Source organism: Mauremys mutica, chromosome 5 (assembly GCF_020497125.1).
Source record: "Mauremys mutica isolate MM-2020 ecotype Southern chromosome 5, ASM2049712v1, whole genome shotgun sequence".
In the NCBI taxonomy this organism is placed as follows: Eukaryota; Metazoa; Chordata; order Testudines; family Geoemydidae; genus Mauremys; species Mauremys mutica.
In genome coordinates, this window is record NC_059076.1 from 45,429,652 (window position 1) to 45,455,995 (window position 26,344).

Consider the following 26,344-nt stretch of genomic DNA (forward strand, 5'->3'; position numbering starts at 1 on the left):
ATGAGCACCCACCAAGAAGCTAGTGTCTGTGGAGCTTAGTGCATGGAGTAGTTGTGATAATTTTGTCTGTGCTTTTAATACATGGAACGTGCTACCGGACATCTAGATGGAACTGGTGTACACTAGCACCCTTAGTGAACACCTGCAGAGAGGTCAGTTACAATACTTTAATCCACAAAGGTGCACTACATTACAAGCAAATAGCTGTCAGTTGAGCCCATTGACCATATTATTACAGATCTACACAATAAGCTGCATCACAAGAATGATGAGATACTTTGAGAGAGAATTATTTATGGTATAACTGATGGATCAAATCAAGGTTACTGTGAAAAATGGACTTGACTTTGCAAAGAACATTACAGGACCAGTAAAAACAGCTCCAAAATGAGTATTAAAGAGAGAACAGCAGTAAATCGGATTTAAAAATTCATTCTAAAGCATAAAAGCAGAATACAAGAGTATTAAACAAGTCCGAGAGACCAGATTTGTTTGCAGTGACTGTTGAGGCAATCATAACATGCTGCAAAGAAGACCAGCACAAGGGTGTAACATCATGCATTCAGTAAAAACATTTTGCAAAAGTATATAATTTATCACAAACTCCAAAAGAGTATAAAAGCAAAACACATGCATGAAAATGCAGCTTGTAGACAAAACTCAGATGACAATCCAGAAACAGGATTTCTTAATACATTTACCAAGCAAGATTCTGCAACAGATTGGGTTTGACACTGGAAATAAGTGAGCAAAAGTGAATTTCAAAACAAATACTGGAGCCAAGTGCAACATAATCATAGTAAACATAAGCAAAATGCTTAATGACTACATAATGATAAAGTGAGAATATTAGCTCATTTCACATAACTTCTAATGAGCCCACAATACCATGATGTAGAGTTTGAAATATTGGTGCATGAAGTCCCTCCCACACATTACCTTTTTATAACCTTTACACTTATCAGCTTACTGGGGTCAGGAAATGTGAACCACTCTTTCCAGTTTTCCAGTGTCACACATTTATTAAAAACATCAGCAGTGTGAGCTTCCCCACAATGCCTTGCTAGTATACTTTGTTAACCCCATATGAATTCCTTAAGCTATAAGAGGGCAGTTCACTCCCAATGCCCAGTCAGCTCAGATGTCTTTGAGCCTGCTAGCTATGGTAATTGTTGTGGATTCATCTGATTGCTTTACTTTTATCGCTGGAAACATTCTGAAGAGATGGGTAGATGACCGGCATCAGAATTTGCTGTGTGCTTTACTATGGGTGAGACTAGATAATGCAAACAAGATAGTCACCTATCAAAACTTGCCACCTCACTTAACAATGGAGAAAATTCTGACAATGTAGCACTAGTTAGAATCTGCAGCCCGTTGTTACAGGAGATATAGCACACAAAAAAAAAAGTAATAAGCACATTGAATCTGAACATCAAAGACATTGATAGAACGTGGTTGATATAATGACACTGATAGAATGGCAACATGGCACCTATTAAAATTTGGGAGATTTCTATCATTACTGTGCACTGTAACATTTTTCATTCTTGCAGGGAGGGAGTGGTTCTGAGTGGTGGCATTCTAATTTTAATGTAGAAGTGAAACTGGACAACGCCACAGAAGAGGAAGAGAGAACGAAACAAATGAGTGACAGAGGACTGTGTATCAATGGGAATTTTGGTCCCAGTTGGAATCTCCCATTTCTTGTGTGGTCTGTTTTGCTCATGTTGCATATTCTTTCACTCTTTTGTAGTCATATATGCCTCTCTCTCCCCTCCTCTTCCTTCCATTGTTTTCTCTTATCTCCATCTTTTCCATTCTCCTCTTCGCTACAAGTTTTGTATGTATCATTTAACATTGTTGATACACATAAGCTATCAGGTAGGAAACTCTGATAGGTAGAACGGCCTGAGAGCGGGGCTCCATTTTTGAATGAGCACCAGAAAAAAGAAACAGTGCCACGTAGTGATGGAAATACAGTACTACAGTTACTATTAAAATGAATGGGGAACCCTTAGTAGAAGTATTGTCCTTTATTCTATACTCCATTTTTTAATTTCCTTTTTGATTTTATTCTTCATTGTTTTGTGTTTCCAGAATTTATGGCTTCCCTCCTACCAGATTGAGTTGGAATATATTGACTTTAATGGTGTGTGTGTTTATTTACTAAAGAAGAGGAAACATTAGAAAGGTGGAGTGGGCAGATTGTCTAATGTGAAGTGGAGGGGGCACAATAATGGTCCTGAATTCCTTGATAGGACAGTTCAGGCTAGGACTATAAGAATAACGGATGAGGAAATGTTGGGGAACATGCAGGTCAGAGGTAGTGAGTATCGGGACTTGTGTTTTATGATCCAAATCACCTTGTAGATAGCATTGGAAATAGAGAACTATTTGATTTGAATGATATAGGAAATGCATGACCAGCAGCTGTTACTAGGCTGCACACTACCTCGTATGGCCCTTTGGCAGCAGTATCCGGAATAGAACTCAGAGCCTCCTCCAGAAACAATGGTGCCAATCATTTGAGCTAAAGGAGAATTTCAATTTGCTATTAATAGTATGGGGCCCATGACACCCAGCTGCTCAACTCTGATTCCATCGTATAATCAAGACAAGATAATCATACTGGTCTCTGCCTTGTCTCCTTACAATGAAGCAGCATGAGTTTACAATTCGTGGCCTCTGTGTGTGTTATAACCCACAATACTCATGCAGCTGTAGGCATTCCAAACTACACCAACTACCCCATCCACCTTTTACAGAAGAACTTGGAAGAAGCTCTGCAATAGGAATGTTACATACTTTCCCTTCACCTAGGTCCTCCTACCACAGATATTTCCACAGAGAGTAGGCCATCAGATCAAATGTCAGCAAGGGTACTGCCCTGACATTGATCATATCTGCTAACAGTTATTAATTAGTGCTGGATTGCTGCCTCTGCAACCATAGAAAGTGTTGTGATATGCTGTACATTAATGGTGGGGCTGAGGGTAGGTCAACACTGAGCAATTTTGAAAACCACCTTACTCTCTGGCAATTTGGTTTTTATTTTTATTTTAATTTTGAAAATATGCAAAGATTCCAAAAGAGGGGCAAAATTAGATATGGGCCTTCTCCAGCCAGATACAATCATTAAATTGTGAACTTTTACAGTAAATGTTAAACTAAAAAAGCTGTTTGAAATCCCAGACCATTTTTACAATACATGTGTAGCCTTAAAGGGACAGTGTCTAGAAGAGGATCATATTTTTGAAATGAGCTTATCTATGTGACCAATAACACTAGATTATTAAAAATCTAATATATTTTTTCACCATTTAATGCTGGCTGTTTATTATTTTACACTTTATTTAGCTTGAGCATTGAAACTAGACTGGTCTTTTTTACTTTTTGGTTCTTTTACAACATTGGGGTTCTGGCATGGTAAACGAATACGGGGAAAAAAATGTTTGTTAAAGTATCATTCTTTGGTTCTGTTAGTTTGAAAATCAGTTGAGCTTCAGTTTTCCAAAGAGATGTGACTGCTGATATCTGGCAGTTGGTGCAGATTAATTTTCAGTGAATTGTGGTGGTACTTCACCTGGGTGGAAAGGAGGGAGTTATGGGGGGAGGGGAAAACACCTTGAGGACTTTTCTCCCCCCCCCCCGCCCCCCGAGATGAGGGTAGATGGATCAATACTCATTTGGAAACTTGTGTAAAGAGAGAACTTTTTAATAAGATGATTATCCATCTCTGTTGTACCATTGACTTTAGAACCACTGTGCCATAAAGAGATTTACTGGTTGCAATATGGCTCTGCTGATCTATCTCTTTATCTTGCATTCACCACTGTGCCTCCCACTGGCTTCTTTGCTAAAGGGCACTTAACACATACATTATACTGTGGAATTTTCCAACAGGTCTCAGACACAGTGGCATAAAAATTCTGAAGTTGATGGCCTATGCTACATCTTAAAGTTTGTAACAAAACAATTTCTAGTCTTATTAGTACTATTCAGCACATTCAAACTTTGGGGCAAGTGTTGGCTAATTAATCATCTTTTTTTCTCTTGATTGCACTAATTATGATGACATCATGTTTTGTTAATGCCACAAAAACCCGATAGTTTAGTAATTTAGGGACATTGCTTGTTGGCATCTACAGCAGAATTAAGCATACTTCCAACTCCAACATGGAATCAGTTCTTAGCAGATTATAGCGTTATTGCAGGGATCATCAGATGGCACAATTACACACTTTTTAAAGTTCTTTTTCTTAGTGCATGAGGCAGATTTTAGTCTTGGAACAAATACTGTGGTGATGTTTTTCTGAGGCAGTTTCTTAGGGGGATATGTGGCAAGCAGCAAGAGATTTTGCTGTCTGCTTTATCTCTCTAACTAGATTCTAATCTTGGGGCAGAATTGCTCCCTGGGAAAACAGGCCTTGACCTCTGAAATATGGGATTGCCTGCATGCTGTATGTGACCACTTCTGTTCCAGGACTGATTATATATAGTAAATATATATATATAGTAAATAAACAAGTTGCACTAAGAACGTTCCTGAACTTCATGTTACTGATTTCTTCTCTGAAAAGCTCATCTGCAAGGCAAAGACTTCTGCTATTGCTTGGCAGATGTGTGTAGAGGTGGAAATGGGGAAAGGGGACAAGAACAATAAATGTAAGTACATAATACTGTTCCTTACTGTGGCACCATCTGTGTGAGGATTGCCATTTGACCATGGGAAAGAAAGTCACAACTGATCAAGAATGTTTATTGGAATAAGGAAAACAGTGTTAAGCCTAAAGCAATGTTGTTCACTGTAGAGCTTCTGCCAAGATTCTTTCACCATCCCCTCTTGTCTGGTTTCCTGCAGTTTTAAAGAAGCATTCCACATCTTTTCACAAGGATCTAAATGCTGTTATAATTAAGCCTAAAAACACCCCTATGAAGTAGGTGATTGAAAAACTATAGAGGAATTACTGCAACTGCCACTGGAGTGGAATATACAGCTACTTAACAGCACACAGCAACAAGGTAGGAAGTGGATAAAAATGCTGTATCCATGTGATGTGCAAGAGCATAAGGGATAGGCCAGTAATTATCTGTGTTGCGGTTTGGCCAGGGGCAATGTGTTAATTTTCCAGAAGCTTACCGAATGCATTAGGATCAAGATCTCAGCTTACATTCCATCTGAACAATGGGACGTGCAGCCGCAGACTGCTTTTTGTCACTGCACTGAAGACTTGGTTTAGCTCTGACTCAGGGGAAAGAGTGTCATCTACTGAACAGCTAACACCACTTCCTGCAGCACCTGGTGTACGGTAGATGCTCTTCCATCCATGTACAAACTTTAGGCCTACCCTGTGTAACTTGCAAAAAAAATAGACTATGTTCAGTCAGGGCTTTAAACTACTAGTTGCTATTAGAGGGAAAGCAAGAGCCTGAAAAGTCCATCTTATGAAATTTCAAAGTTGTTGTATTGGAATTTCTATTATCTTCATGCTTGCTTTAAAGTAATATTGCTCCTAATCCCTATAAAAGAACTTCATATGCTATTGACATTTCTAACTACCATCAGTAGTTTCCAATGTACAAATAGCTTTTTGCCTATACACCATTTATATGACCAGTTCAGTTATTATGACAGTGATAATACTCAGTGTGTCTAGCTTTTCACTATCCTGAGGCAAGCAATTTTATGTCTGGTAATTTGCAATTTCCATCTCTTGTAACTGCAGACTATAGTGGTGACTATAGAAATGAGATGATTTTAGTGCTCTTTGACTGCTCTGAAGTAGTATTTCAAACTGTAAGACATGTGGAGACCCCTAGTGTCCAAAGCAAGACTAGATTTTTCCAGTGCTTTGTCCAATCCAATTTTAGTGTTGTTGCTAAAGACTTGTGCATAAAAATCTATCTTCTTATAATTCATTCTTTTTGAAGGAGACAGGGAGGGATGATTGGTGGAAGAAAATTCCTATTGGTGGGAGGTGAAAAATGGAATAGAGAAGGAAGGAAGTACCAAAGATGTGGTAGTGGTGGAAAAGGGTGAGGAAACAATTTTTTCCAAAGGGGTCAAGGGACAGGGAGATGGAGGGTAGAAATTTCCAGGGGACAGGGAGGGGAAGGAAAATTCTCAAAATAGGTGAGAAGAGGTCAAGAGGGGAAATGCACAAAGTGTTGGAGAAAGAGGGGAAATGGCAAAAGGGAGGCAGGGCAAGGATGGGGGAAGAAAGGGAACATTCATAAAATGAGGGGAGATGGGGGACAGAACCTGGTCATATAGGAAAAAATGCATAGAAGTGTCAGTTAATTGACATAGATTGCATTTACTTTAAAAATAATGTTTATACATGCCTTTAACTTTGCACAATTTGTCTCTTGCCAGTTAGCCCTTTCCCGGCCCAGAAACTCTTAACTGAACGGATAATTTGGATAGCTTTTTTTTGTTTTGTTTTGGTTTTTTTAATCCATATAACATTTTGATTCTCTGTGAAATATTCCAGTTTTCCTCTCCAGGCCAGGCTTCCTGGACGGGCTACAATCTCCCATGATGCATTATGATCACCTCTTTTGGGGTGGGGAGCAGAACATCATGGGAAATGCAGTGTGACCAGAGAGCTTGACTTAAATGGCAACCTGACCCATTGATAAGATTGGGAACATGAGGCAACAGAGAAACGGCAACATTTCCAAATAAACAATTTTCTGTTGAGGCAACATTTTTCATAAAAAGTCTCTGCCTTCTGCAGAAAAGTTTTTGTTTTGTCAAAAACAAGTGCCCTAAAATCAAGATATTTCAGTTTTTAGTGGAAATATTTTGGGCTTTGGATTTTTGGAAAATAAATATTTTCCACAACAAGCAGACCCTTTTTATGAAAAATTTCGCTTCGACAACATTTTTGACCAGCTTTGCTAATGTTGCACGCCTGTATAAGAGAGATGTATTGAATCATGACTGGGGTTTTTGGGCTCCTGTTCCTTTCCAACAAAAACCAGTCCCATTTGTCATCCCCTTCCCACTTTTAAAAACCAGCAGCGATGCCATCTGTTTCTTATATATATGTTTCTGATATAAAAGATAGTATGGACTACACTTCTGAAACAGGCTTCGTCAAGGGAAATAACTACAGAGACAGGGATGGGAGTAAGAGTATGTAGGGACTTCTAGTAGACTTCATTGCAGATGTACTTGCTTTTGACCAGGTCTGAATATAAGAATGGCTTTTTGGTTAAGTGCACAGTACTTGAGGGTAGATAGTCTCTTCCTAAAAACATGCATGAGTTTTTACCTGAAATGTTAGCAGATATGACAGGGCTGCCAAAACTATGAATACCACACCTGATGCCTGACACTTGGAGGTCTGTGGTAAAGAGATTGGACTGGGACGTGGAAGACCCAGTTTCATTTTCTGCCTCTGCTCCAGACTTCGTGTGTGGCTTTGGGAAAGCCTCTGCATAACTCTGTGCCTCTGTTCCCTGTCTGCAAAATGAAGGATAATAGTACCTCCCTCATGGGCATGGAGTGGGGAGGGGAGGGGGGAGGGAAGAAGTATTGTTTGTGCGTTCCTCAGATACTGTGGTGATGGGGCATAGAAGACCTGGATAGACAGAGTATTCTCTAGTTAAAATTATATTCCAACATTCCTTCATATCGCTGTTATCAGGGCTGTTCCTAGGGGAGTGCGGGGCCCAGGGCAGAAGTGATGAATCCGTCACTTCCAGGACCGACCCCTCACTTCTGGGACTGCCCGTACTGGGTGGGAGGCTGGGGGATGCAGTGCCTCCCCAAACAGCCAGGTGTGGCCCCGCCCACACTCTACCCCCTCAGGGCCCCGCTTCAGGGGTGCTGCTGGGATCCAGCAGGCTGGGGCCATGCCACCCGCCTTCCCAGGGCTGGGGAGGCTGCAGTGGTGCCACCATGCACTCTCCCTATTGGTGCTCAGGGGCTGGGGAGGCTGCACCCTGCCACCCAGGCGCATCAGCCAATCGCGCAGGCCCACGGGGGCCCCCAAAGCGCGGGGCCCGGAGCAGTCGCCCCGATTCGCCATACCCTAGGGACAGCTCTGGCTATCATTCATCCCCATTTTGAGCCTGGCACCACTAAGATTCTATATCGCCACTGTTATCCTCTTAACCAAAGAAGACTGTCTTTAGGGCCCATCAACCCTGCTTTTTGATTAGCCAGAGGGGCTGTAAGTGAATATGAGGCCCTCCACGTCTGTCTTTCCTGTTAAGAGATGAGTCCTCTGCCTTCTTGCTACTCCCACAAAAGAGGAATCTTAAATGCATGCTGAAAATAGAAATATAATTAGCAACTTTATAACTTTTTGGATTAGGAAGTTTCTCTTCAGTAATAGTTTGTAAACATGAAAATAAGGAAAGAAATGGATTTCTACTGGCACTTTTTAATAAAATGTCCTTTCACAACATTTTCCCCTGGCATTACTGTAGTGGTGGTGGTAATTTTCAATTACCTTTGGCCACAACTGTCCGCGATGAAGTGGGTATTGTTAGCCAAAAGGGCTCGTTTCCCCCTGGAGCTTACCTAATTACACCAAGGAGGCACGGAGACAGGAAGACGAGTACCACACCCTTTATTGATCGGTCAGCTGAGCGGGTGTTCCTCTCGGCTAGTGCCAGAGAAAGAGACACACCTTACATGGCCAGATGGGCTTACCTTTATACCCCGAAACAAACAACTTAGCCTACGTTTGTCTACGTCATTTGGTTGACCTATAGACCCTGTACATGTATCTATTAGGGGATAATTGGGTACGCAGGATACATATATCATTTTGTGGGGCCTACAAGATACATCTGTTGAGGATACATTTGTCATTCTGAAGGGGACACAAGATACATCCGTTGACCCTTTGTACTAGATACTTTGGATGCATACATGTGAACGCAGCTGCATACACTTGGGGAGCCAACATATACTTGGGGAGCCAAACAAAACTGATAAGCGAAATAGCTGACTTAGGTAGATACACGGCCTTCAGTCTAATGAGTTCTGTAAGCTTTCCAACACAGTTTGGACAAGCATAACATAACTTTGGTTTACTCAGGCCTAATACGGAAAGGCTTCATTAGCACTATGATTTTCCAACAGTATTCACCCACGAAAGCTCATGCTCCAATAGTCTGTTAGTCTATAAAGTGCCACAGGACTCTTTGCTGCTACTCAGTTTTTTGATTGAACATCGCCATCTGGTGGTGAAAATGCAGAACTATTCTTTACTACACTATATTGTTTACTTTCCTCCCCATATGGGTACCCTTCTGGCTCTGTCAATCTGTTTCTTCACTTCCCCAGAAGTCATCTACTATAGGACAGACTCAACAAAGAAAGTAACAGAACACCAATAGCCATCATCTACAGCCCCCAACTAAAACCTCTCCAGTGCATCAAGGATCTACAACCTATCCTGAAGGATGATCCCTCACTCTCACAGATCCTGGGAGACAGGCCAGTCCTCGCTTACAGACAGCCCCCAAACCTGAAGCAAATACTCCCCAGCAACTATTCATCACACAACAGAAACACTAACCCAGGAACCAACCCCTGCAACAAACCCCGTTGCCAACTCCGCCCGCATATCTATTCAAGTGACACCATCATAGGATCTAACCACATGAGCCACACCATCAGGGACTCATTCACTGCACATCTACCAATGTGATATATGCCATCATGTGCCAGCAATGCCCCTCTGCCATGTACTCTAGATTTAATCCTGAGTGGAGCGCAGGAGCTGGTCCAAGAGGTAACTATAGCAGGACCGCTTGGAAATAGTGACCATAATACAATAGCATTCAACATCCCTGTGGTGGGAAGAACATCCCAACTGCCTACCACTGTGGCCTTTAATTTCAAAAGGGGGAACTATACAAAAATGAGGGGGTTAGTTAGACAAAAGTTGAAAGGTACATTGACTAAAGTGAAATCCCTGCAAGTTGCGTGGGCCCTTTTTAAAGACACCATAATAGAGGCCCAACTTCAATGTATACCCCAAATTAAGAAAAACTGTAAAAGAACTAAAAAAGAGCCACCGTGGCTTAACCACCATGTAAAAGAAGCAGTGAAAGATAAAAAGACTTCCTTTAAAAAGTGGAAGTCAAATCCTAGTGAGGCAAATAGAAAGGAGCACAAACGCTGCCAACTTAAGTGCAAGAGTGTAATAAGAAAAGCCAAAGAGGAGTTTGAAGAACGGCTAGCCAAAAACTCCAAAGGTAATAACAAAATGTTTTTTAAGTACATCAGAAGCAGGAAGCCTGCTAAACAACCAGTGGGGCCCCTTGATGATGAAAATACAAAAGGAGCGCTTAAAGATGATAAAGTCATTGCGGAGAAACTAAATGGATTCTTTGCCTCAGTCTTCACGGCTGAGGATGTTAGGGAGATTCCCAAACCTGAGCTGGCGTTTGTAGGTGACAAATCTGAGGAACTGTCACAGATTGAAGTATCAGTAGAGGAGGTTTTGGAATTAATTGATAAACTCAACATTAACAAGTCACCGGGACCAGATGGCATTCACCCAAGAGTTCTGAAAGAACTCAAATGTGAAGTTGCGGAACTATTAACTAAGGTTTGTAACCTGTCCTTTAAATCGGCTTCGGTACCCAATGACTGGAAGTTAGCTAATGTAACGCCAATATTTAAAAAGGGCTCTAGGGGTGATCCCGGCAATTACAGACCGGTAAGTCTAACGTCGGTACCGGGCAAATTAGTTGAAACAATAGTAAAGAATAAAATTGTCAGACACATAGAAAAACATAAACTCTTGAGCAATAGTCAACATGGTTTCTGTAAAGGGAAATCGTGTCTTACTAATCTATTAGAGTTCTTTGAAGGGGTCAACAAACATGTGGACAAGGGGGATCCGGTGGACATAGTGTACTTAGATTTCCAGAAAGCCTTTGACAAGGTCCCTCACCAAAGGCTCTTACGTAAATTAAGCTGTCATGGGATAAAAGGAAAGGTCCTTTCATGGATTGAGAACTGGTTAAAGGACAGGGAACAAAGGGTAGGAATTAATGGTAAATTCTCAGAATGGAGAGGGGTAACTAGTGGTGTTCCCCAAGGGTCAGTCCTAGGACCAATCCTATTCAATTTATTCATAAATGATCTGGAGAAAGGGGTAAACAGTGAGGTGGCAAAGTTTGCAGATGATACTAAACTGCTCAAGATAGTTAAGACCAAAGCAGATTGTGAAGAACTTCAAAAAGATCTCACAAAACTAAGTGATTGGGCAACAAAATGGCAAATGAAATTTAATGTGGATAAATGTAAAGTAATGCACATTGGAAAAAATAACCCCAACTATACATACAACATGATGGGGGCTAATTTAGCTACAACGAGTCAGGAAAAAGATCTTGGAGTTATCGTGGATAGTTCTCTGAAGATGTCCACGCAGTGTGCAGAGGCGGTCAAAAAAGCAAACAGGATGTTAGGAATCATTAAAAAGGGGATAGAGAATAAGACTGAGAATATATTATTGCCCTTATATAAATCCATGGTACGCCCACATCTCGAATACTGTGTACAGATGTGGTCTCCTCACCTCAAAAAAGATATTCTAGCACTAGAAAAGGTTCAGAAAAGAGCAACTAAAATGATTAGGGGTTTAGAGAAGGTCCCATATGAGGAAAGATTAAAGAGGCTAGGACTCTTCAGTTTGGAAAAGAGAAGACTAAGGGGGGACATGATAGAGGTATATAAAATCATGAGTGATGTCGAGAAAGTGGATAAGGAAAAGTTATTTACTTATTCACATAATATAAGAACTAGGGGTCACCAAATGAAATTAATAGGCAGCAGGTTTAAAACAAATAAAAGGAAGTTCTTCTTCACGCAGCGCACAGTCAACTTGTGGAACTCCTTACCTGAGGAGGTTGTGAAGGCTAGGACTATAACAATGTTTAAAAGGGGACTGGATAAATTCATGGTGGCTAAGTCCATAAATGGCTATTAGCCAGGATGGGTAAGGAATGGTGTCCCTAGCCTCTGTTCGTCAGAGGATGGAGATGGATGGCAGGAGAGAGATCACTTGATCATTGCCTGTTAGGTTCACTCTCTCTGGGGCACCTGGCATTGGCCACTGTCGGTAGACAGATACTGGGCTAGATGGACCTTTGGTCTGACCCGGTATGGCCTTTCTTATGTTCTTATGTTCTTATGTACATTGGCCAAACCGGACCGTCTCTACGCAAAAGAATAAATGGACACAAATCAAACATCAAGAACATGATGTTACGATGGTATCATCAGGCTTCAATATTAATTTCCTCATTTAGCTCAAATGTGTACATTGCTTTTAGATTTATGAGGGAAAATTCACACTAGAATGAAGTTGGCCCATGTCTCACTCAGTCTCTCTCCAGATAAAACTGCATTTGGTCACATTCAGAAGACTCTCTCTACAACCATAAAGGCAGAAACAAGTTAATTTTAACAAGTGATTGCAAATACTACAAAGACTGACAGGACCACCAGCCGACCACAAGAAACATGCTGATGGGACCTCGGTTTGCATAACATATTTACCACAACAGATAATGATCTCCTTGAGCACTGTACTGTAACTGAAAATCCATTTCATTTCTCCCTTATGTGTCTGAAAGGATCAGAAGACAGTTAACATAAAGGGACAACGAGGAGTCATTATGGCACCTTAGAGACTGACAAATTTACCTGGGCATAAGCTTTCATGGGCTACAACCTAACTCATCGGATGAATGGAGTGGAAATACAGTTAGCAGGTATAAATATACAACACATGAAAAGATGGGAGTTGCCTTACCAAGTGAGGGGGTCAGCGTTAACGAGACCAATTCAATTAGGGTGGATGTGGCCATTCCCAACAGTTGACAAGAAGATGTGAGTATCAACAGAGCGGAAAAAAAAATTTGTAGTGATCCTGCCACTCCCAGTCTTTATTCAGCCCTAATTTGATGGTGTCAAGTTTGCAAATTAATTCCAGTTCTGCAGTTTCTCGTTGAAGTCTGTTTCTGGAAGTTTTTTTGTTGAAGAATGGCAACTTTTAAGTCTGTTATTGACTGTTCAGGGAGATTGACGTGCTTTCCTACTGGTTTTTGAATGTTATAATTTGCTAACTATTTTACCTCCATTTTAGCAGAAATATCCAGTTTCTATACAGTTTTTATACAATATGGTGTCTGAATATCCTAGAAGACAAAGGAAACTGGAGAATGCCAGGGGCTCAAGGAGGAGGGCAAATGAGGGGGGAAATAGAGGAGGAGAATAAGAAAGAGAGAGAAGAGAAGGGGGACAAGAGATGGAAGAAGTGAGGAATTAAGAATGGGCAAGGAGAATGGAGGTACAAGGATGCAGAGAGGGAAGTTGAAGAATGGAAGGAGAAAAAGAGAAGCAGAGTGGAGAGGAAAAAAGTGATGGGGAAACAGGAAAGGAAGAGAGAAAACAGGAAAAAGAGAAAATGTCTGAGAAAGTAAGTAGGAAACGGACAGAAATGGGAAATAGGCATGAATTTAGTTATTAACATTAATTTAATTAGCTTAATTTACTCAACATAGATCTTTTGAGGTACACAAATTGACACACAATGGCTGTAAATGTCTATACAAATTAGTCTCAGCCCTTAGACTCTGGACAAGTTGCCAGAGCAGTCCCCCATTGCCGCAGAAGTTATGCACCACTGTGGTATTGACATTACAAATGTAAGAAGAGTCTGTCATTTGCCATAAAGTTATTCGCTGGTGCCAAACTGGTGGTGACCTCCTTGAATAGACTATAGGAAAAGAGCCAATAGTGACAGCCCTGACAAACTAAGCAGCAGAGTTGTGGTTACTTTCTCAGACTGTTGCAATGTTGCAGCAATTTGGCAACCAACTTTAGCCCTTTTTTGTTGGGGGAGAAGAAAGCCATCAAAACTAACAGAATCATAGAAATGTTGGGCTGGAAGGGAACTGAAGAAGTCATCAAGTCAAACCCCCTTAACTGAAGCAGGACCAAATGAACGTAAACCATCCCTGAATCTGGCAAATGTTTATCCAACCTGTTCTTTAAAACTTCCATGATGGGAATTTCACAAACACCCTTTGAAGCGTATTCAGGAGCTTACCTACCCTTATTGTTAGAAATATTTTTTGCTAATACCTAACCTAAATCTCCCTTGCTGCAGATTAAGCCCATTACTTCTTGTTTTACCTTCAGTGGACATGGAGAATAGTTGATCACAGTCATCTTTATAACAGCCCTTTACTGTTATCAGGTCTCCCCTGAGTCTTCTTTTTTCAAGAGTAAACATGCCCAGTTCTTTTAACCTTTCCTCATAGATCAGGTTTTCTAAACCTTTTATCATTTTTGTTGTTCTCCTTTTAATCTTTGTGTGCCCAGAATTTCAGGATGTTCAGACCCTATGGTTTTGGGTGGAGAGGAGGATAAACATTTCTTTTCAATTCTGCCAGTGTGACAGCTGCTTCTTATTTATCCTCATCACAAATTAGTAGACCAACCACCCAGCACATTTTCCCCTTTTATAAAGGAAGTTATACTCTTAAAATGTAAATTTCATGGCATATAAGTGGCTGCTACTTTTAATCTTTTAAAAAGCTATTCTTTCATTTATTGCTGGGTATTGCCAAACTCCTGATGGTGCCTGTCCCCATTAACTATCCTGATGGCAGGGAGACAACTGGTCTGTCGAGGAGAGATGTGGGCTGCTGTTGCTTGAAGCATTGATTGAAGATGGATGCAGGGGACAGTGATTTTAAATAAAGGAATCTTCCATTAAAACAATGAGAGTGCCACTTTGATTCATTATTTGCATTAGAATTAGGGAGAGTAAAGTCAGGCATTGCTGTAAATAATTGTCTGACTAAAATGTTGCAGTGAGCCTTCTTTAAGAATTCTTACATATCACAATCCTCAATAATCAATGACCAAAAAAATAGCGTATTTTGGATGCAAGAAATCAAAGAATTGGCAAAGACAAAAACAAAATTTTGAAGTTCGGAAAGGCTGCTTCAATTTGTGTCTGTTTTGAAACTCACTGCAGGGCTGCTCACATACGTCAGATACATTTATTTTTGTGAACAGATGTTTTCTTGATTGCTGTTAAATCTGATATACAAGATCACATAATGGATTTTATAAGGGTTACTTTGGCAGCTTTGAAAATGATCAAGTATCCATCATGGCTCAAAAACCTGTCCAGTCAAATGTGAGAACAAAGTTGCACTAAGACTGTCCCTTAGAACCCTGCTAAATGACATAATAGATTCTAAGGTCAGAAAGGTCCACTGTGATCATCTAGTCTCATAACACAGGCCATAGAACTTCTGCATAATTATTCCTGTTTAAACTAGATCATATATTTTTTTAAAAATCCAATCTTGATTTAATAGTTGCCAGTGATGGAGACTCCACCATGACCTTTCGTAAGTTGTTCCAATGGCTAATTAACTCACTATTAAATTATGTCTTGTTTCTGATCTGAATTTGTCCATATTCAACTTCTTGCCATTGGGTTATGTTATACTTTCCTCTGCTAGATTGAAAAGCCCATTATCAAATATTTGTTTCCCATGTAGGTACTTATAAATTGTGATCAAGTCATCTCTGAAACTTCTCTTTGTTAAGATAAGTAAATTGAGCTCCTTAAGTCTACTGCTATAAGATGTTTTCTAATTCTTCAGTCATTCTTCTGACTCTTCTCTGAACCCTCTCCAATTTATCAACATAGCCAAGATAAAATCTTTTTTCTGCTATCAGGAGTTTAGGATGGACTACTAAATTTTACCAGGTGAGAGTATTTTGCTGTCTGTATGTTTCAACTATTTCTCTTCTACCATCGGCATGGGTGAACTGATGTTGATCTCAAAGTATGACAGTTTTGAAAATGGAACTTAGGCTTCAAAGTCATTCAGGCATATTTGAAAATGTTATCCCTAGTCTCATCCTACCCATCTTTTCCAGGGAGGGCTCTGGGAACATAGGGGTCTTTTGGGACAACCCTGTTTTGCCACCAGCACTACAGGGATATGAGTTGTATAATGCAGAGTTATTCTTGGCTGGTTGCTTCTGAATGCAAAATAACAAGGTAACATTTATGCTGTAACTCAAAATCACAGCTCTGTGTCTACTGGAAAAACTCTCTTCATTTCAACAGATCTGAATATGGTGATTAACCGAAACAGTTCGCTCATCCCTAATTATAGAGATTCAGATTTAGCGATTTAGAGTACATGCCAACCTTTTAAGCACATGAGTAGTTCCAATGACTGTGCATGTGATGAGACTACTCATGTGTTTAAAGTTAGGCATATGCTTAAGTACCTTGCTGAATTGGAGCAGAGAGGAGTAAAGACTGTTTTTTCCTCTGAATTTGGATAGTGTCTAGCACATTTTGGATACCACTACAATGTAAATTGTAAGTAATAAGTCTTATTTTTTGCTTAGAAACAAGTGATATAGGTTCTTCTCTTTTGTGCCAAATATACCCCATTATAGCTCCAGAATCTTGTATCTTCTCTTGTTTCAAAACCTAATTATCAACCAGAGCTCCCACTAAGGTCTTTTGACAGATGGTATAGTCTTTGCAGTGAGATCATTAGTTTCTGGTGTAGCAGTGTATCTAAAGTGCAGTTATACCCTGGAAAGTGACTGGCATTATGGTGTCCATGTTTACTGTCTTTCATTGATTTCCATATTCAGTGTGGTCTCAAACAAAAAACCTTTAGCCAAATGTTCCTGAATAAATAGATTCAGAATCTAAACTGGGATCCAGATCAAAATTTCACAGCTGGGCCCAACTCTATAATGGGCCAAGTCTCAACCTCAGATTTGAGCGCTCCAAACTTTTGGGAGGTCAAAATCTGGATCTGAATTTTCCAGTTTAGCCCAATCTATATTCCATAGCATAATCTTTCAGTTAGTATGTAAACAAAATTTTCCCCCTCAATTTACCTTGCAATCTGGAAGTTGGGCTGAATTCTTTCTGACTTTGACATGACCAATAATATTTGTACTGCAACTGGGACTTAGACTCATAGACTTTAAGGTCAGAAGGGACCATTATGATCATCTAGTCTGACCTGCACAATGCAGGCCACAGAATCTCACCCATCCACTTCTATAACAAACCCCTAACCTATGTCTGAGTTATTGAAGCCCTCAAATTGTGGTTTGAAGACCTAAAGCTGCAGAGAATCCTCCAGCAAGTATCCCGTGCCCCATGCTGCAGAGGAAGGCGAAAAACCTCCAGGGCCTCTGCCAATCTGCCCTGGAGGAAAATTCCTTCCCAACCCCAAATATGGCGATCAGTTAAACCCTGAGCATGTGGGCAAGACTCACCAGCCAGCACCCAGGAAAGAATTCTCTATAGTAACTCAGATCCCAACCCATCTAACATCCCATCACAGACCACTGGGCATACTTACCTGCTGATAACCAATGATCAATTGCTAAATTAATTGCCAAAATCAGGCTATCCCATCATACCATCCCCTCCATAAACTTATCAAGCTTAGTTTTAAAGCCAGATATGTCTTTTGCCCCCACTACTCCCCTTGGAAGGCTGTTCCAGAACTTCACTCCTCTAATGGTTAGAAACCTTTGTCTAATTTCAAGTCTAAACTTCCTAGTGTCCAGTTTATATCCATTTGTTCTTGTGTCCACATTGGTACTAAGCTTAAATAATTCCTCTCCCTCCCTGATATTAATCCGTCTGATATATTTATAAAGAGCAATCATATCCCCCCTCAACCTTCTTTTGGTTAGGCTAAACAAGCCAAGCTCTTTGAGTCTCCTTTCATAAGACAGGTTTTCCATTCCTCAGATCATCCTAGTAGCCCGTCTCTGAACCATTCCAGTTTGAATTCATCCTTGATTTAATTAACAATCCTGTGAATGTGTGAGATTCAGAAAAGAACTCAAGCACATTTTCTTAACTATGTTAGCTCTTCTGTGATAACAGAAGGAAAAAGTAATAAACACTTATTTTTGCCACTTAGTAGATAAGACTTAACATGTATAGGGCACAGATCTGTTAAGTGATAAGGTGCCATTTTTACACGTGCCCATTCCTGAGTATAACTGAATTTCTTCTTAAAGTGCTTGCTCATATTGATTCCTCAAAGACTCAAGGGCAACAATGAAGTCCCTGGGTATGCATACCCCGGCAACCCAGCGGAAACCCTTCAAACCTCAGCAGTCACAGCAGCGCTTATATCCTCCTCAGCTGAGGCAGGATTTCTACAGATGGCGGGGTCATAATGGCAGGAGGAAGCCCTCCAACCCCCCATCTGGACAAGCCGACCAAGCCATCGTAGGGCTCCAAACAGGCCTTTTGAAGGGACACCTGAGGACAGTGTACCAGACTTCGCTCAGGATCCTACCCTACCTTTTTTGAATCGCTTATCCCATTTCCACCATGCTTGGTCGCAAATAACCATGGACCGCTGGGTCCTTCGCACGGTGGAAGTGGGATACTCTCTCCAATTTTCTTCCTTCCTTGTCCCTCTTCAGGGACCCTTCCTCCTTCCTTGTCCCTCTTCAGGGACCCTTCTCACGAGCAACATCTTATTCAGGAGGTTCAGGTGCTCCTCACCATGGTGACGATCGAGGAGGTTGTGAGGAAATTAAGGGGCAGGGGTTTTTATTTCTGATATTTCCTAATCTCCAAGCACAAGGGGGGCCTCCAGCCCATTCTGGACCTGCGTGGACTCACAAATTCAAGGTAAAGCTGAAGTTCCACATGGTTTCCTTGGAGTATAACTTCCTGGAGACTGGTATGCTGACCTTGACATGAATGACGCATACTTCCATATAGCAATTGGCCTGGTGCACAGACGCTTCCTCTGATTTGTGGTCAACCAGGAACACTACCAGTTCATGGCCCTCCCTTTCGGACTTTCCACGGCCCCCCAGGTGTTCACCAAATGTATGTTGGTTGTGGTGGCCTTCCTCCGTAGAAGGTGGGTGCAAGTATACCCTTACCTCGACGATTGACTGGCTGATCCAGGGCCGCACCAGAGAACAAGTTCAGTCTCACCTCCGCCTAGTCTGGGATATGTTTCTTTGGTTGGACCTCCTCCTCAACATCGCAGAATCGGCCCTAGAAATGACCCAGAAAATAGAGTTTATGGGGGTGGTTCTGGACTCCATTCATTCGTGAGCCCTCCTGTCAGACTCTCGTTTCCAAGCTATCATGGGCTTTGTCTGGAGCCTTCAGAGCTTCCCAACCTCGACGGCAAGAAATTGCCTGAGTCTTCTCGGCCATATGGCTTCCTGTACATACATGATCAGGCACTCCAGGCTCCGGCTCCGACCACTACAGGCCTGACTCGCTTTGGTCTATTGCCCCGGGCGTGACAGTCTGAACTTGGTGGTCACCATTCCGGAGCAGGTCCTAGCCTTCCTCCATTGGTGGCTAGATCCCTGGGTGGTGTGTGAAGGGGTCCCCTTTCACAGTCCGCAGCCTTCCTTGTCCCTGGTCACGGATGCGTTGTCCCTGGAGTGGGGCGCTCATCTTGGAATCCTTCAGACTCAGGGCCTGTAGTCCCCATCTGAGCTTTCCCTCCATATCAATGTCCGGGAGCTGATGGCGGTGCATCTTGCTTGTCAGGCCTTCCAGGAGTGTCTGCGGGGTCATTGTGTGGTGGTTCTCATGGACAACACCATGGCCATGTTTTACATCAACAAGCAAGGCTGGGCTCGCTTCTGTCAAGAGGCCATTCAACTGTGGGAGTTCTGTATAGTCCACTCCATTCACTTGGTGGCATCCTTCCTTCCCAGGGTCCAGAACACACTGGCGGACTGCCTCAGCAGGTCCTTCCACTTGCACAAGTGGTCTCTCCAGCCAGATGTCATCCACCCCATCTTCCAAAGGTGGGGGTTTCCCCAGGTTGACTTGTTCACCCCCCGCAGCAACCGGAAATGCCCAATGATCTGCTCCTTCCACAGTCCCAGGCTCCCTCTCAGACACGTTTGTGCTTCCGTGGACGGGTCGCTTGTTTTACGATTTCCCTTGTGCAGAAGGTCCTGCTCAAGATCCGCAGGGATGGGGCTCGGATGATTCTGGTGGCCCCAGCATGGCCCAGGCAGCACTAGTACACCATGCTGTTGGAACTATCCATGGACACTACAGTCCCGTTGCCTCTTCTTCCCGACCTGCTCACTCAGGATCACAGTCTGTCACCCCAACCTGCAGTCTCTCCACCTCACAGTATGAATGCTGCGTGGTTGAACCCCACAGAGCTTCTGTGTTCAGACTCCATCCGACAAGTATTACTGGGTAGCAGGAAGCCCTCCATTCAAGCCACATACCTGGTGAAGTGGAAGCAGTTTTCGTGTTGGTGCAGTCAGCGCCGCACACCTCCCCTCCAGGTGCCAGTGCCCCTCATTCTGGAATACCTCCTGCACCTGAAGAGGCAGGGCCTGGCGGTGTCCTCCGTAAAGGTTCACTTCGCGGCCATCTCGGCCTTCCACCTGGGCATGTCTGGCCACTCTGTCCTCACCAATCCAATGGTTGCTCACTTCCTCAAGGGCTTGTACCACTTCTACCCTCAAATCAGTCAGCCTGTCCCCACGTGAGATCTTAACTTGGTCCTCTCAAGGCTCATGGGGCCCCTGTTCTGGCCAGTGGCCATATGCTCCCTCCTGTATCTCTCCTGGAAGATAGCCTTCCTTGTTGCCATCACATTGCCAAGGTGTGTCTTCAAGCCGAAGGCCCTTACCTTATACAGTCTTCCATAAAGACAAGGTACAGCTCAGACCTCACCTGGCCTTTCTTCCCAAGGCAGTGTCAGCCTTCCACACCAGCCAGGACACTTTCCTGCCTGTTTTCTATCCTAAGCCTCACGCCAGTCCCCAGGAGCAGCAGCTGCATTCCCTCAATGTCCATAGGGCCCTTGCCTTCTACATCGAGCACACTAAACTGTTCAGGAAATTGACTGTTTTTCATTGCAATGGCAGACTAGATGAGGGGCCTCCTGGTCTCCTCTCAGCAGATTTCCTCCTGGATTACGTCCTGCATCCGCTCTTGCTATGAGCTGGCCAGTATACCAACCCCAGCTCTCACTGTACGAGGGCTCAGGCCTCATCAGCGGCTTTCCTGGCCCAGGTACCGATCCAAGGAATCTGAAGGGCAGCGACTTGGTCCTCGGTGCATACTTTCACTTCGCACAATGCCATCGTCGGACATGCCAGGGACGACACGGCTTTCGCTAGAGCAGTACTGCAGTCCTCATTGCTTCACTCCAGTCCCACTGCCTAGGTAAGGTTTGGGAGTCACCTAATTGGAATCGTTATGAGCAAGCACTCGAAGAAGAAAAAATGGTTACTCACCTTTGTAACTGTTGTTCTTCGAGATGTGTTGCTCATATCCATTCCAAACCTGTCCCCCTTCCCCTCTGTCGGAGTAGTCAGCAAGAAGAAACTGGGGAGGTACCGAGTTGGCTGGGGTATATATTGAGCGCCATGAAGGCACCACTCCAGGGGGCTCCACAGCCGACCCAGCAGGTGTTGCTAGGGGAAAACTTTCCGACGGCTGTGCACACGGCACGTACGCACCTAATTGGAATAGATATGAGCAGCACATCTTGAAGAAAAACAGTTTCAAAGGTGAGTAACCTTTTTTTTTTTTTTCAATTTCCACTATTGTGAAAATCTTTGGAATTTTTTCCTTATGAATTGCAGCCCATTGTTTGATTCCCCCCCCCACCCCAGGTGTTCCATCCCTTCCTAGGATGACTTTTGGAGTCTAGAAATGAAGCAAGGCTATTTCAAGATATCTTGAGTAATAGTTCTCCATGAGTCTCCCACTGTTTGTGAAGAATCCTGCAGCCAGAATTTACTGTTGTCAGGTGATGAGTGATGGGGTGGACTGTGCCCTGAGGCCCTTTGCTGGAGGCCTCACAGCCCTGCCACATCCCGTTCCAGAAAAGGGTAGTGGAGAGGGTTCTCCAAGCTGCCTAGAATGGCTGTGTAGGATGCAGCCAAACAGAAAGGGCTGCAGGAAGCAGCCAATCAGAGCCCAGTAGGCTAGTATAAAAGGAGCTGCAGGGCCACAGTGAGTGCAGTTCCTTGCTGGAACTGGTGGTACGTGGATGGTGTGCCTGGCTGGCTGAGGGAGCTACAGGACCTCGGACAGAGCAGTGCTAGCAGAGACTCGGGGAAGTTAGAAGGAGTTCAGGGCTGGCTGCTGGGACTCAATCAGGACACGGCTCTGAGGTAAGGGTGAAGAATGTGCTGGGGCCATGGGAAAGTGGCCCAGGGGATTGTAGCAGCGATGCAGTCTATTTAAAGGGATGTGGCGGATGGCTACTATCTGTAGGGTCCATGGGCTGGGATCTGGAGTAGGGAGCAGGCCCGGATCTCTCCCCTCCCCATTAGCCACTGGGCAAGTGGCCTGGTCTTTTGATGCACTGCAGAAGAGGGAACTGAACTCTTTTAGTGGCCCAGCAGGAGAGTTAGAGTCAGAAAGGCCTTTAGAAGGTGAAGATATTGTCTCCAGGGAGGGAGCTCTGGGGCACCGCTCTATAGCAGAGCAGGAACAACTTGAGAGAATCCAGAAGCGGCTGAGAGCCCGTTTGAACCAGGGTACTGCAATAGGCCCTGTTGGACTGATTGAGGAGCAAGACAAGGGATAGTGCTGCAGATAAAGAGACGTTACAGAGGGCACTGAGAGAGGTCTCTGATGGATTTGTACCTTGGAAGGGGTTTGCTTTTTATTTCACATACAGACTGTGTGTGACTCAGCCAGAGGGCTAAGTTGCTGGAGACTCACTGCAAGGCAGAGAGAAAGTGCAGGCACACGCAATTGGACAAGGGGACACTTGCGAGAGGTGAGTGCCAGCCTGTTACGTGATGCATGCCTCCTTTTGCTAATTTCAGCTCTGCAGATACTGCTGTGTGATATTTAGGCACTGTCAGAGAAAAACAGAGTTCTCACTCTCTTTTTTGGGTGCAGCAAAGTCAGATACTTTATTATCTCTAGCAGTTGCGTGGAGGGAGAGAGTTAAACAGGTCTTTCCCTGACAAACAATTACAGCAAGCATTTATACCTTTTGTTACAAACAGTAATGTGCAACAGCTCCATTTTGTTTATACATAGGTCATCCTGATATCTTATTTTTCTCACCAATTTAAACTATAGTCTACATACCATACTTATCTAACTCAAGGTGGCAACAACTTCTCATACAGTTCTTTCCCACTCACCTCACACAATCCTCGCTTCTACAAATCTCACATTATTAGGGTTACAGCTTAGCCTGACAATTGCTCACAGAGGGGACTGTTTGCATTGAAATCCCCTTCAAATACCTGTCAGTTCTTTCTCCACTTCCACATTCCCCCATTTTGTGCTTCTAGCACAACTAACATCCTTAAACCTCTATTTGCATCAAGCCTTGGATTTCAGATTCTACATCAAATGCTTCAACCTTACGGTTTTGATTGGCTGCAATGACAATGCATGATTAGCATGGACATGAAAGGTATTACTGTTATCACGTCCTTTACAACAATAATAACATAATCCTAAACTAAATAACAATAATACAAGCAGTAACATTCCCATGGTAATAATATGATGGGGTTTTTGTACAATTTTAGTCACAAAGCACAATACATCATACTTAGTACATAAAGTAGACACTATAAGCTGTAAGGCATTCTTTTCAACTCGATATATATTTTGAAGCATATGAATTTGCCCTTGTAAATCAGAGATTCTTTGAATCTCTGGTAACAGTGAAAGCAAATTTTGAAATCGATCAGGTACTAAGCTAGTCCAATTAAAGGGTATCTGAAACCTAAGGGCTACTCATAAAACTTTATCCACAGGCCAGTAAATAATAAGATTGCCTGCAGTAGTGGGGAGATTAAAATAAATATCTTGTAACGTGGTGGCCTCAATATGTACACAGCTATCATTAGCTTGGAAGAATAGGTGTCCTGTCAGGGTAGTTCCTTGTCCCCTACCCTCCCAGCAAACGTTACCCAATCCCACAGGCATCCTCCCCATGGATCCGGCAGGATTTGATATGTGGGAGCCCACACCCCCCTAACCGATCCATATGCTTGGAAGGAGCACTATGAACGTCCGCACTTCCACCCAGAAAATCCCCAAGTATGTCTCCATGGCCACAGATCAGATGGTACTCCTGAAGTGTCTTTAAGGGCAGTGGGTCACACCTGGTGCTCTAGGTCTCTTTGAATGGCCATTAGCTGGTCATTCAGGAAATCTTGAATTTCTGAACATGCTAGATCCCACTGCAATGCCTTCCCAGCCTCTGTGATATTCAATACCATCTCTGTCAGCAACTTCTGGGTCATAGAACTAAGGGCGGAAATAACATGTAACTCACCAACTCCAGCCTGTACTTGGGTTAGCTGTGCTCCAGAAATAAGGCCAGTGGCCTTTTCTAGTTGCCCTAATTTCTCATCATGTTCTTGGCTTTTAAAAATATTCCAAATTGCTGCACTATTGGCCCCATCCCATAGGGATCCGGTCAAGTCCCTCTTCTTTCTAGAGGAAATAACCCAGGCCCTCTGTTGTGCTAATCTAATGGCAGCCCCCCATGAGCAATTTGGGTATGTGGAGGTGATCTGGAAACTGGATAAGAGCAATGTAAATTTGACAGTCCCTAGTGTTGTATTAATCACAGTCTATCGATATCCTAATACATCTCTCTTCAGTGTAGTACTATACCACATCTGTTGATTGTACACCTTTATGTACTTCCGGGAGGCATTAATATTAATAGCATAAGAGGGGGTATATTGTAATAAGGTACAGGTTACATTATTAATTACTAGAATAGTTTCTATACAGATGAAATTTCTAGTGGCAGAACAAACTCTTTGGGTATTCGTTTGATTATTCACTAATTGGGTGACCAAATAACAATAAGGCCTCTTTCATGTAACATATTGCAAACTGCAGGAACAGCCATCATATCTACTTCACTATAGAACCCATCAATTTCAATTACAGATTCTTGGGGTTTATTTGTAATAATATCATATGTTTCTATCTCCACCGATCCATTTGTTTTCCACTCAATTGTTCGCTCATACGACCTATTCTGAACCTTAAAGCATAATCTTTCTGAACAAAATTTAAATAAATTACTAAGATGTGAAGGCCTTAGTCAATGGGTTTCATTAGAATTTACAGTATTGTCTGTATCTGCGTAAATTACAGTGGTGGTGGCAATGGTCGAGAGGCTGGTGGGGGTAATTTTTGTGGTAGCAAGGCGCTTTTGATATTCATAATCTGGAAGCCAATTAAGAAGGGCAGTGCATGCTGAAGGTACTCATCCATAAACACAGGGCACAGCCTGTAGAATAAACCCCCAAATCCAATCAATACCACATTCCCAAGCATGGGTCCCACAAGTTTCTTCCTGCCAATGTATAATTCTTTGTTCTTCACCAGGGTCAGTTCTTAATGTCTTTTGTAGTCAGGAATTCCTGGACTTTGGCAATTTCAGCGGAACGAGTATTTTCTTCTTTCCTGAAGCAATCGTGGCTCAGCATCATACAGGGGAGAGGTTACTAGCACATCACCCTGTAGTGCTTTGGTTTCTGTAGCAAATACTGAATGCTGGTTAGCTCTGTCAGTGGACAAGGGAGAGGTTACCAGCACATCACCTTGTCCTTTACACCTGCTGTCCAGAAGGAGGAAAAGAAATACCAAAAGAAGAGACAGGCTGATCAATAGTAGGAGTGGAATTATCTCGAGGCAGAGGGGCTTTCTTGCAGGGAGAAGCATGGGTCCAGGCAGTCAGTCCTTGACACTTTACAGCGGTGTTGATAGTTAGCAGGACTTGGTAAGGGCCTTTCCAGTGTGGAGCCAGAGCAGTCTTTCATTGATGGACCTTACGTAGACCCAGTCTACTGGTTTCAATAAATGGCAGGGCTGCTAGGGTCTTTAGGTAATGCTTCTTTTACTTGTGAGAAAAGAAACCTGACACATTTCATTAATGCCTGGCAGTGTTTGCAGATTTTACAGCTGCTTGGGTACATTCACGCCCCCTCCCCCCGCCCTTTTGTTGGCACAAGCCAAGTCCCAGCCGTGAATGATTTTAATTCCTTGAGCAGGGCCAGCGTCAACTGTTCTGTTTGTTTTTTTTCCTCCTTTTCTTCTTGGCTTCTTTAACCTACAAAGGAAACTTCCACTCTCCACTTACACACCTTTTTCCCCACAATGAACACATACATATTGCCATTACTTTAGTCTTATTATTCAATGTATGCCACATACACCCTTTCAGTAAAATGACTTTATTAAAGAGCTTTGGAGCAACAAGCCAGGACTAGCACACCCACTTTTGAGGAGTCCACTCAATACAACCT

General features: G+C 42.8%; 1 protein-coding gene across 6 annotated transcripts in view; it reads left to right on the forward strand.

Annotated features, from left to right (window-relative positions):
• The window catches only part of ADAD1 (adenosine deaminase domain containing 1), a 165,492-nt gene that overhangs the window by 104,739 nt on the left and 34,409 nt on the right, over positions 1–26,344 (forward strand). For 4 of the 6 annotated variants that reach the window (XR_006579672.1, XR_006579670.1, XR_006579669.1 and 1 more), the window contains exon 16: positions 4,865–5,025. The exons of 1 other annotated variant lie outside the window; for it this stretch is intronic. The gene's annotated coding sequence lies outside the window, so the exon portion shown is untranslated. Of the gene's footprint in view, positions 1–4,864; positions 5,026–9,310; positions 9,361–26,344 lie in introns of those variants that run through there. One more of the 6 variants, XR_006579673.1, reaches the window with a different exon arrangement.